At 41.3% G+C, this 12,772-nt stretch overlaps 1 protein-coding gene across 2 annotated transcripts in view; it reads right to left on the minus strand.

The window, feature by feature from the left end:
- Positions 1 to 12,772, minus strand: part of LOC124619795 (toll-like receptor 2) — a 147,204-nt gene that overhangs the window by 133,982 nt on the left and 450 nt on the right. The window lies entirely within an intron of this gene.

Here is a 12,772-nt window from a genome sequence, read left to right on the forward strand (position 1 = left end):
GGAAGCGAGAAATTATGTCGCAAGTGAGTCAGGCCGACGACATTCTGCCGGTTAAGGCAGTGGAGAAAAGAACGGAAAACCAGAGAAAGTGAGACAAGCACATTCCTTAGCGCTTAAAGCACGTTGCAAGTAGAGCACAAAGCAAAGGGACGACACAGCAGGTAATGGAATAAGGAGGACGCATTCGGTAATTACGAACCCAGCTTTGCGTCATAGCTTCACGCTATCTCGCTTTAAATACACAATTTCTCCCACTCTGGTCAGGGGTTTATTGTTGGGATCGATGGCATCCACCGCAGTAGCATTATATTCCTTGATTACGACACTGTAGTGAATCTATGGCCTAGATGCTCCAGCACAGTCTGTGAACCAGCTGAAGATCTACTGTACGCAAGAGGATGGTCTTCATCGGATCAACTTCACGTTGCTCTTTGCCCACCATCTACTGACGGAGAAACTGATTGTAAATTATGGATTGCAGCGATTAGTCGTCCTTTTTAAATTTCATTGTGCAGATCTAGATTTCGGCTAGATGCTAGCCATTCTCAATGCACTATTATTTACGCTCGACGCATGTAATGGCTGTTGGTCGGGCTTCATCTACAGTTCATTGAATACTCAATGCATTGAGCGAAAATAATAGTGCATTGAGGATGGCTAGCTTCTAGCCGAAATCTAGATATGCACAATAAAATTTAAAAAAAAATTAAAAAAGGGCGACTGATTGCTGCAATCTATAATTTACAAGTTAGTATAACAGTCGCTGAGTGCAACAGCTTTCTGAATGAAAGGTAATCTGATGGAAACTGAAACTGATTGTCTTCCGACACCACCACATCGCACAGTGCTGCCAGTAGTCAAGGCTGTGGGGCCGAATACACTCCGCGGCCGGTGCCTGACTTCAGTTAGAGGTAATTAGAATCGTATTAATACCGTCAGGTGCTCACGGGCGTTGATGTGTATCAACGGGGGCAGGTGAAAATGTGTGCCCCGACCGGGACTCGAACCCGGTATCTCCTGCTTACATGGCAGACACTCTATCCATCTGATCCACCGAGGGCACAGCGGATAGTGAGACTGCAGATGCCCTCGGTGGCTCAGGTGGATAGAGCGTCTGCCATGTATTCAGGAGATCCCAGATTCGAGTCCCGGAATTAATATAGATCTAACTTCGTTCTAAGTCATCAATGGTGTCTTCTCTTTCGAACATGTCTGAAAGAACAGACACCATATCCATATAAGTATCAGTTAGAGGTGTCTTCGCTCGGCCCTCGGTAAAGCGTACACCCAAATACCACACTCTAATGTTCCACTACAGATTTTAAATTCAACGGCCGAAACATATTTGGAGGAAATGTCGATCCTGACATCTACCACATCATTTGTTTATTACATACAAGAAGTTATTACTTGTGTATTCAATGGAATGTGTTACAGATGGTGATTACTAAAATTTTTAAGTAGCTTAATTTTCACAATCAAATTTTCCTACTTATCACTTCCGCTCTTTTAACGTCTGCTAGATTGCACATAAGAAAATAGCGATTTGTGAATATTCTTACAGGCAAACTAGTGAAAGTAAACTAGTGAAAGTTGCGTATACCAAAGTAGAAAGGTTCACATGAAGAAGAAAATGAATTACGGAATACGTGAAACAGACGGAACGTTCTACAGAGATCAGAATATGGGATAAAATATAAAAAATGGATCGATTATGCTCAGGGACGCTTGTGGTGAGATTAGTGAAAATATTAATTTGAATATTGGGGACCAAACAGATGGTGATATACAGAAAATCCTCTACTTTGGAAAAAAATTAACAAGTCACGGATGGAGGAAGAAGGGTATAATAATCACTTGAGCAGAGTGAAACAGAGCTTTTCTCACAAATGAATTATCTGAATCTGTAACATAAGTTTTAACATGAGAAGTTCATTTCTTAGAATTTACGTATTAAACACAACATTTCACGTACGTGCATCACCGACTTGCGAAAAACGGAAAAGAAGAGGAAGAAGAATGTTCAAAATAAAGTGTACCAATAAGAAATGAGAAGACTGAAAACGATCCATGTGGAAAGCACTAAGAAGAATCAAGATAACAAGCCATATGTTAAGTCCTCAAATAACGCTTTCCATGGTACAGCGAGCTCTAAAATGAATGTTTCAGTACAAGTAGAGTAGGAATTATAACCATTATCTCGTTATCTTCAGCTAACCTAAACAAAAACATTCAAAAATTATTTCTGCGATTTCTTTGTCAATTTTTATTACGTGTTAATTACAATTTATTTTGAGGTAACTTGCGGTCGAACGCTACAAAGTCGACGATAGCCATTAAAACTAGCTTTGAAAGGCAAGAACAATTAACAGGATAAGTGGATTGAGTCATATGCAGTATTCATATGGCGGTAATGTCCATCAACTTTTGTGAGAATATTAAAATTCAAGAATTACATAGATTCTTTCATGCATTTCACAGTCTGTCCCTCGTGACGATGATCTGAAGTAAAAAATGACACTCATTTTGGGATAACAAGTGTATAAACAAGTGGTTGCATGCAGTTTATTATCCTAACCGTAATACTGAATCTAAAGATGTTGCCTCGTTTTTCAAACAATTTATATCACACTGATGAGGCACAGCTTAACGCTGTTGACGCTAAAATAATATACCAAATGAAGATGGAAATTTCCTCTGAAATGCTTTGCAATAATTACAAACGATCTCACAGTGGCTGTTTAGAACCTTTTATTTTGTGAGTGAATGTTGGGTTTGTAACATTCCGTGGCCCGACACTCTGGACAAAAGTGTTCAAGTTAAGACCCGCCTTAATGATTAAAACACTTCTGTGTATTGTGCTGTCACTGTATAAAACACATTCATTAAAAAGTACAAAACTGATGTTTCGACTGTATTACAACGATTTTTCTCAGGGAAAGGCTGGTTTTGAATCAGGAAAGGTGCTTTTAATTATACCTGTCACTCGTTGTCAATACGTCACACATGTGAAACTTCATTGGCCCTAGAATGCAACAGAAGAATCATAACGAAATGCAGAAATTGGGAAGGACGTTATTCGTAGGTATCCGCCTAGTACAAAAACTGACGACATTCTGGAAATCAGCGATTGGCTTATGGTGCCCACTTTTCCGTCCTGGTGTGCGCGGAGATATACTGACAGTCCGTCTACAGGTTTTTGTGTTTTTGTTTAGGCCAGGACCTCTCTTGGTGTTTGTGCGAGTGCATCGCGCAATGCACAGAGTGCAGGGGACGGTTTCGCCGTATTGACAGTGCAACCCCCCCCCCCCCCCACCCCGCCGCTTCTTTCATCGACTTTAAGCATTAGCGCTTTCTTTCTTCACTCTCTCCGCCTTCTCGCCTTCTCAACTTTATCTAGTACTTCACCTCTGTTTTCTTCATCATTGCCAAATGTTTCTATTCAGTGGATGGAGAGCATAGTTTGGTGGAACAAGACTACCGGTGCAAAAGAGAGAAATAATAACAATAATTTTTATGTTGTTCCCAACAAAAAATCAACTCTTCTATTTTCTCCTTGTTATTTGCAGTTATACCACTAAGGTCTGGAGCAAGGGGTCGGCTGACAGCAATTCTGAGATAATTTATTACATTACAGTCAGAAACAGTTGCAAATAATATAGTTTTCATATAAGCAAACAGAAAAACTTTCACATGAACATGTGAAGCCAAATATAGAAATAATCTCAGCTCCTTCTTTTATCTTCGAAAAATGAAGGTTGAAGTCGAGAAAACGTTTGGTATTGTAAAATCAACTTCGCTGCTTATCGGTTTGCAAACCGATTAGTTTTAAATTTAAATCGTGAGGCGCACTTTCAGTTGCTATTGGAAAGGTTTTTAAAAACATACCAAGTGGTCGCTGCAAGCTAGTAATTCCTTGTAACAAAAACAATTCCGAACGTTGATAAATGAAGTACTAAAAGGTGGTGTGCTTTAACAAACGTGTATTGTGGATAAGGTTTTTAATGTAATGTTAAATTTACGTATTTAACAGAATAGACTCTATTTTACTGTTGGTGATATAATAGCACATTAACTGGAATCGCTGGCTAAACTCGTTTTCAAGGGATTCTAACATAGCGACGAATTTTTCAATGCCTGCCTATCCCAACAAACATGCTGTCAAACAAAACCATAGCACCGTTTTGAAGAAAGCACTTTTAAAATTCCAGATGCCTCACTGAAAATAATATTTAAGTATCGCTCACATAGCTCAAGGAAGTGTTACCTACTTTCCTCTGAAAGGTTGTTTTTGAGGAAACGAACTATACGTTGGAAAGCTTTTATTTTGCGGACCATATCGTTGATGAGATTGTTTTCCTTTTGCAGTTTCAGACATAAAGCTTTTGAAACAGCCATAATATTTGCAAAAGCCTAAATTAGCTACCTACTCAGTGTTATGCGTAAGTGGCGTCCGACATCCTTTGTTCTCCAAAACCTGAGCCACGACCTGGCGTAATCGAGTAACTCGGGAAATTAATTTTCCTTTGCTAAGCCTGCATAGCTCAGCATGATGGGGGATATGTGAATATTCCTCTTGAAATGAAATCAAAAATTCATTGAACTGAGTATGAATGAACCCGTGAGGACGAATATAGTTGACGATACGCACCACTATATTCATCACGACCCGAAAACCGCTAACTTTCACACAAAAGACCCCTTGGTGTGAAAAAAAAGAACAAACGTAAGGTAAATCGTGCATGATAAGTTTTCCCCGCGGTAGGACAATAAATTCTTTTGCTTTACCGCGCACTGCTGGCGTCCCGGCTGTGGTTACGGAAAACAGCTTTCCCGAGTGAAACCTTTTCCTCATATGCCATTTCAACTTGTGGTCAAATATCCGTCCTGTAGCAGTGTCCTTCATCGGAATCATAACCAAGATCTATACCGTCACACGTAGATCGTCTTTCACGCCACGCCAAGCAACGGCAGCGGCGTGTCGCTAATATCCCTGGATTCATCAAGTGCGATGGAGTACGCTAGGAGGTTTTCAATTCCGGCTGCCAACTGTCCGTGCAAATTCCTTGCAATGTCGCTGATTCGACGAGCTACTGTCATAGTAGATAGTGATATTCTGCCGTATGCGGAAGCTAATGTGTGATTCATTATCTCTACTACGGTCAAAAAAAGTTTATTAAAGGCCCTTCCATAAACAGCTCTCCAGCTCTTGCTAAACGTAAAGCAACTTTATAACGACCTCTAAGAGTTCTTTCGCAGCACCCTTCATCTTGTTCGGCCTAAATTAAAGGAAAAAGATTGTGTTGAGAATAATACAAGCCGAAACGAAAACTAATAAATATTTGAGAGGAATGTAAACAAACTTAGATTTGCTCCACAGGGCCTTTAAAGAAAATAAACATGACGAAGTACTGATAAGAACCTAATTTGTTAATACAGAATTCTCTTCTGCAAGACTTTGCAACTTCTTTAATTCTATCTCTCTGGTGTCTCCTATGATTTCACTATACTTCTCTGTGTGTTTCAGTCGAAGATTTTGTCACACACGCGATTACTATACCATAGACTAGACATTTGACTTTATTGTCACACCTAACAAAAAATAAGAAAGCTCCCACTCCGGTTTAAATGGACTTTGAGAAATCTTTGATTTTTTTCGGAACAGGTTGTTCCATTATTTTAGTAACTGCTTTACCCTTAATGATATCAGTGTTAAATAAGCCGTCTATCATGGTACCCGGCAGGGCAGTGCACAAAGGCAGCTTCACCATGCAAGCTGAGTTGAGGTGAGTTAAGCCAAGTTACACCGATTCATCGTGCAAACACTCTGTGAACCTCACTTTGCAAGGGCGCGATTTTCCGTGTGTGAGAGGCCGCTGGCTTAGGCTGTGGCGTCCGTGAGCGGTTCGGGTTCTTCCCCGTATTTTGCGTTGACGTGTTCATGATTCTTCCGCCAGCACAAGGGGCTTCTTGGCGCTTGACAGGTTTTTCACCGTTACGGCGGTATTCCCCCAACGCCTACTTAATGCGCTGCGGTAATCGCACATTGCGTCAGTTCTGCTACTCGTGTGCTGATTGGCCTCCTGATCTTACCTACGTAGGCAACTTTCCACTGACAACAATTCATATATAAAGCAGTAATTAATTGACGGAAAGTTGTCGAGTAAAACATAAGTGATTTCTGGCGTTTCCCAAGGTAGTGTTTTAGGCCTTCTACTATTCCTTATCCACAATCTGGACAGCCGTCTTACGTTGTTTGTAGATGATGCTGTCGTCCATCTTCTAATACAGTAATCAGAAGATCAAAACCAATTGCAAAAATATTTAGAAAAGATATCTGTATAGTGCGAAAATGGGCAATTGATCTAAATACTGAAAATTGTGAGGTCATTCACATGAATGCTAAAAGGAGTCCGTTAAACTTACCTTACACGATAGATCAGTCAATCTAAAGACCTTAAAATCAACTAAATACCTAGGAATTACTATACGAACAACCCAAATTAACTTAAACTGAAAATGTTGTGGAGAAAGGGAACCGAAGACTGGTTTTATTGGCACAATAAATGTAGCAAATGTGACAAATCTACTAAAGAGACTGTTTACACTACGCTTGTCCGTCTCTACATCTAAATCTACGTTATTACTATGCTATTCACAATAAAGTGCCTGACAGGGGATTCAATGAAACACCTTCAAGCTGTCTCTCTATTGTTCCACTCTCGAACGGCACGCGGGAAAAACAAGCACTTAAATTTTTCTGTGCGACCTCTGATTTATCTTATATTTTATCGTGGTGATCTTTTCTCTCTATATAGGTGAATGTCAACAGAATTTTTTCTCAGTCGGAGGAGAAAACTGGGGATTGAATGTTCATGAGAAGATCCTGTCGCAACGATAAACGCCTTTGTTTTAATGGCTGACAATCCAATTCACGTATCATATCTGTGGCTTTATCCCACCTATTTCGCGATAATACGAAACGAGCTGCCCTTCTTTGTACTTTTCCGATGTCATCCGTCAGTCCCACCTTATGCGGATCCCACAATGCACAGCAATACTCTAGAATAGGGCGTATAAGCGTGGTGTAAGCAGTCTCTTTAGCACACCCGTTGCACCTTCTAAGTGTTCTGCCAATGATTCGCAGTCTTTAGTTTGCTCTACCCACAGGATTATCTATGTGATCATTCCAATTTAGGTATTAGTAATTGTAATTCCTAAGTATTTAGCTGAATTTAGAGCCTTCAGATTTGTGTGACTTATCGCGTAATCGAAATTTAGCTGATTTCTGTTAGTACTCATGTGAATAACTTCACACTTTTCCTTATTCAGGGTCAATTGCCACTTTTTGCACCATACAGATATCTTATCCAAATCATTTTGCAAGTCGTTTTGATCATCTGATGACTTAACAAGACGGTAAATGACAGCATCATCTGCAAACAATCTAGGACGGCTACTCAGATTGTCTCCTGTATCGTTAATATAGTTCAGGTACAATAGAGAGCCTGTGACACTTCCTTGGGGAACGCCGGATATTACTTCTGTTTTATTCGATGACTTTCCTTCGATTGCTACGAACTGTAATTTTTCTGACAGGAAATCACGAATCCAGTAACCCAGCTGAGGCGACATTCCATAGCCACGCAGTTTGGTTAGAAGACGCTTGTGAGGAGCGGTGTCGAACGCCATTTGGAAATCTAAAAATATGGAATCAATTTGACATCCCCTGTCGATAGCACCCATTACTTAATGAGTATAAAGAGCTAGTTGTGTTTCGCAAGAACGATATTGTGTGAATCCATGCTGAATCGTTTTCTTCGAAATAATTCATAATGTTCGAATGCAGTATAAGTTCCAGAACCATACTGCAAATCGACGTTAGTGATATGGGCCTGTAACTTCGTGCATTACTCCAACTTCCCTTTTTGGGTATTGGTGTGACTTGAGCAATTTTCCAGTCTTTAGATACAGATCTTTCGGCGTGTGAATGATTGTATATAACTGCTAAATATGGAGCTATTGCATCAGCATAGTCTGAAAGGAACCTTACCTGACTGGTATACAGTCTGAACCGGAGGCCTTGGCTTTACTAACTGATTTAATCTGCTTTGTTGCACCGAAGATATATACTTCTACGTTTCTCATCTTGGCATTTGTTCTTGATTGGAATTCAGGAATATTTACATCGTCTTCTTTGGTGAAGGGGGTTTGGAAAACCGTGTTCAATACTCTGTTTCAGTGGCACTGTCATCAGTGACTTCACAGTTGTTATCGCGCAGTGAAAGTACTGATGGCGTCTTGCCACTGGTGTGCTTTATGTATGACCAGAATCTCTTTCGGCTTTCTTCCGGATTTACAGACAGAATTTCGTTGTGGAAATTATTAAAAGCATATTGCATTGAAGTACGCACTATATTCGAAATTTTACAAAACTTTTCCAGTCTTGGGGATTTTGCACTCTCTTAAATTTGGCATGCTCTTTTCGCTGCTTCTCCTACAGCGATCTGACCCGTTTTGTGTACAATGGGGGATCAGTACCCCTCTTTCGGAGCAGTGCTGCGCGGTCTGGGATCCTTAACAGATAGGATTAACGGAGTACGTCGAAAAAGTTCAAAGAAGGGCAGAACGTTTTGTATTATCGAGAAATAGGGGAGAGGGTATCACTGATACCATACACGATTTGTGGGTGGACATAATTAAAACAAATGCGATTCTCGTTGCAGCGGAATCTTCTCACAAAACTTCAGTCGCCAACTTTCTCCTCCAAAAGCGAAAATATTTATTGGTGCCGACCGAGTAGGGAGAAATGATCATCAGGAAAAAGGGAAATCAAATCTCGCATGGAAAGATACAGATTCTCGCTTTTTCCGCCTGTTGCTCGAGATGGGATAATAGAGAATTACTGTGAAGTTGGTTTGACGAGCCCTCTGCCAGGCACTTAAGTGAAGAAGGAGATATTAAGTTTCTCACTGCATCCCTCGTGGAACCTATGATGTCGTGGATCCTGTGGCTAGTGCGAAAAATCGGTTTGAAACCTCTTCAGCGGAGGACGCTACCTAGCCTATCACTGACGCTCTTCACATGTGATAACTGCATTAGCGCAAACTTCTGTTCCTTGTTTTCTTTTATTGTTTTGTTCTGATTGAACTTGCTGCATTTTTTATGACATGGTTCTCATAACCGCTGTTACGGAATGTGTGGTGTAGCTCCCTCAATTCTTCTTTGATGTTATTAGTGTCACGTATGCGGTCGAACACAGGCAGTCAGAGTCAGCGTTTGAAGAACAGAAGACTTACGAGTTTGGCGATGGCGGCTCTCCGCGTGCGGGTACTGACTTCGTGGGTTGGATTCTAGTACACTTTCACTGAATTCAGTTTCCACACACATAACAAACCCACCGTGATAAATACACGCACACACACACACACACACACACACACACACACACACACACACCCACACACACAAGCACACGCACGCACGCGCGCGCGCACACACACACACACACACACACACACATACGCACACACACAAGCACACGCGCACACGCACGCACACACACACACACACACACACACACACACACACACACACACACACACACACACAAGCACACGCACGCACACACATACACAAACTAAATTTTAATTCTTGCCTGGGACATTTCATACCAATATCCAAGAAATAAATTAAAATATTCACAATCTTACAGTTCCAGTCGCCGTCTTCGGGAGCTTTCGATTGGTAGTCAGACGAATAACAGAACTGGAAGTCCCCTCCCCAATATATTCCTTGCTGCGATTCCTCCTGCCCCGCCGGCCGAAGTGGCCGTGCGGTTAAAGGCGCTGCAGTCTGGAACCGCAAAACCGCTACGGTCGCAGGTTCGAATCCTGCCTCGGGCATGGATGTTTGTGATGTCCTTAGGTTAGTTAGGTTTAACTAGTTCTAAGTTCTAGGGGACTAATGACTTCAGAAGTTGAGTCCCATAGTGCTCAGAGCCATTTGAACCATTTGAACCTCCTGCCCCACTTCCAACCTGCCGACACATTCGCCTGAAAAAAGATCGAGACTCTTTAATGGGCCTTATCTCAAACAGCCCACCCCACCGCTTTGCGTGGCGAATGAAAGGATATAGCAGTATGATTCAAGAAATACTACGTGTACGATGCTAGCGCGGCCAGTGTACTTTGGATGAGAGTAACGGAAATACTGACAGTGTTGAGATAAACAGCAACAGAAGTAAACAGCGACATCAGCCGCAGTTGTGATTATAAGCCAGCCTCTCCTGTGTCCTTCAACTATAGAGTAATCATTTATCGATGTTGTTGTTGGGTTGTTTTGGGGGAAGGAGACCAGACAGCGAGGTCATCGGTCTCGTCGGATTAGGGAAGGATGGGGAAGGAAGTCGGCCGTGCCCTTTCAAAGGAACCATCCCGGCATTTGCCTGGAGCGATTTAGGGAAATCACGGAAAACCTAAATCAGGATGGCCGGACGCGGGATTGAACCGTCGTCCTCCCGAATGCGAGTCCAGTGTCTAACCACTGCGCCACCTCGCTCGGTATATCGATGTTGTTGCTGTGGTCTTCAGTCCAGAGACTGGTTCGATGCAGCTCTCCACGCTACTCTATCCTGTGCAAGCTTCTTCGTCTCGAAGTAATTACTGCAACCTATATCCTTCTGAATCTGCTTAGTGTATTCATTTCGTGGTCTCCCTCTACGATTTTTACCCTCCAAGCTGCCCTCCAATACTAAATTGATGATCGCTTGATGCCTCAGAACATGTCCTACCAACCCACCCCTTCTTCTAGTCAAGTTGTGCCACAAACTCCTCTTCTCCTCAGTTCTATTCAGTACCTCCTCATTAGTTATGTGATCTACCCACCTAATCTTCAGCATTCTTCTGTAGCAGCACACTTCGAAAGCTTGTATTCTCTTCTTGTCTAAAGTATTTATCGTCCATGTTTCACTTCCATGCATGACTACACTCCATACAAATACTTTCAGAAAAGACTTCCTGACACTTACTACACCCATTATTAACAAATTTCTCTTCTTCATAAACGCTTTCCTTGCCATTGCCAGTTTACATTTTATATCCTCTCTACTTCGACCATCATCAGTTATTTTGCATGCCAAATGGCAAAACTTATCTACTACTTTAAGTGTCTCATTTCCTAATCTAATCCCCTTAGCATCACCTGCTTTAATTCGACTACATTCCATTATCCTCGTTTTGCTTTTGTTGATGTTGAACTTATATCCCCCTTCCAAGACACTGTTCATTCCGTTTAACTGCTCTTCCAGCTCCTTTGCTGTCTCTGACAGAATTACAATGTTATCGGCAAACCTCAAAGTTGCCACTCCGAATTTTTCTTTTGTTTCCTTTACTGCTTCCTCAATGTACAGATTGAATAACATCGGGGATACGTTACAGCCCTGTCTCACTCCCTTTCCAACCATTGCTTCCTTTTCATGCCCCTCGATATCATAACAAAAAAAACGAAATCCGGATAACCACCAATAGGAGTCGTGCGTCGAGAGTTCCGTACAAACTTAATTATGTACACAAGTAGTTCATCCATCCCGGGATTAGAGGATTTCGACGATTTTTCCCTGTCATCGGTATCTATATTTTAAAGATATCAGGATGTGTGACGTAAATGCCAGTATCTTTTGATTGCATTGACATACAAGCTTAAATCTTTTACGCAGGCAAGGAACCGTAGACTTTAATATGTGGCATAAATTTCATCTTGATACATCTATCCGTTCCTGAGAAACACATAGACAGTTGAATAAGAGGTTATCAAAAACAGTTTTTCTTTCGTGTGATATAATTACAATTAACAATTTTCCGATATTTCCCTTTGCTTCTTGATAAAGGGCACGATTCTAGGTCAACGGGGAGCACCTTACAGGTTTCAGTAAGTGGGTTTGTGACTATCAAAGTATCTAACACAAATGACCGTATCTTTTGTCTTAATTAAGTTAGAAGCTTGTGCTTTACACCGCGAAAGGTCCCTAATAGGTGAAAAATTTCAACTTTATATGTTTTTCCTCTTTCTGAGGAAGAGGAGTCGTAATAGATTGAGAGACAGACGCATACAAGTTAAAGAGATATATAAATTTTCTTTGCTGTGATACAATTACAAATCAGTAATTTTCGGATTTTTTCCTATATTTTCACTGTAAAACCTTACTTCTTGCACAATGCCATGATTATACATCAATGGGAAGCACGCTATAGGCTTTGATCAGTGTGTTTGAGAGTGTAAAAATATGCGACATAAATGGCCGTATCTTTTTATTGCACTGACGTAAAAGCTTAAGTTTTGTACATCGCCGTGGGACCATAGGCTTAGTAACATAAATGTCAACTTGGTACGGCCACCTGTAAACAAGGAAAAGTGTTCTTAACAGTCAGACGGACAGAAAGACGGATAAAAAAGTGATCCTATGAAGGTTCCGTTTCTACCGAATGAGTAACTGCTATAGGACCAACCTAAAAGTTGATAAAGTCTGAGCAAAATGGTTCAAATGGCTCTGAGCACTATGGGACTCAACTGCTGTGGTCATAAGTCCCCTAGAACTTAGAACTACTTAAACCTAACTAACCTAAGGACATCACACACATCCATGCCCGAGGCAGGATTCGAACCTGCGACCGTAGCGGTCGTGCGGTTCCAGACTGTAGCACCTTTAACCGCTCGGCCACTCCGGCTGGCTTAGTCTGAGCATACTGTCAACAACTTTGAACAACATTTTTAA

This window comes from Schistocerca americana, chromosome 1 (assembly GCF_021461395.2).
Source record: "Schistocerca americana isolate TAMUIC-IGC-003095 chromosome 1, iqSchAmer2.1, whole genome shotgun sequence".
Lineage (NCBI taxonomy): Eukaryota > Metazoa > Arthropoda > Insecta > Orthoptera > Acrididae > Schistocerca > Schistocerca americana.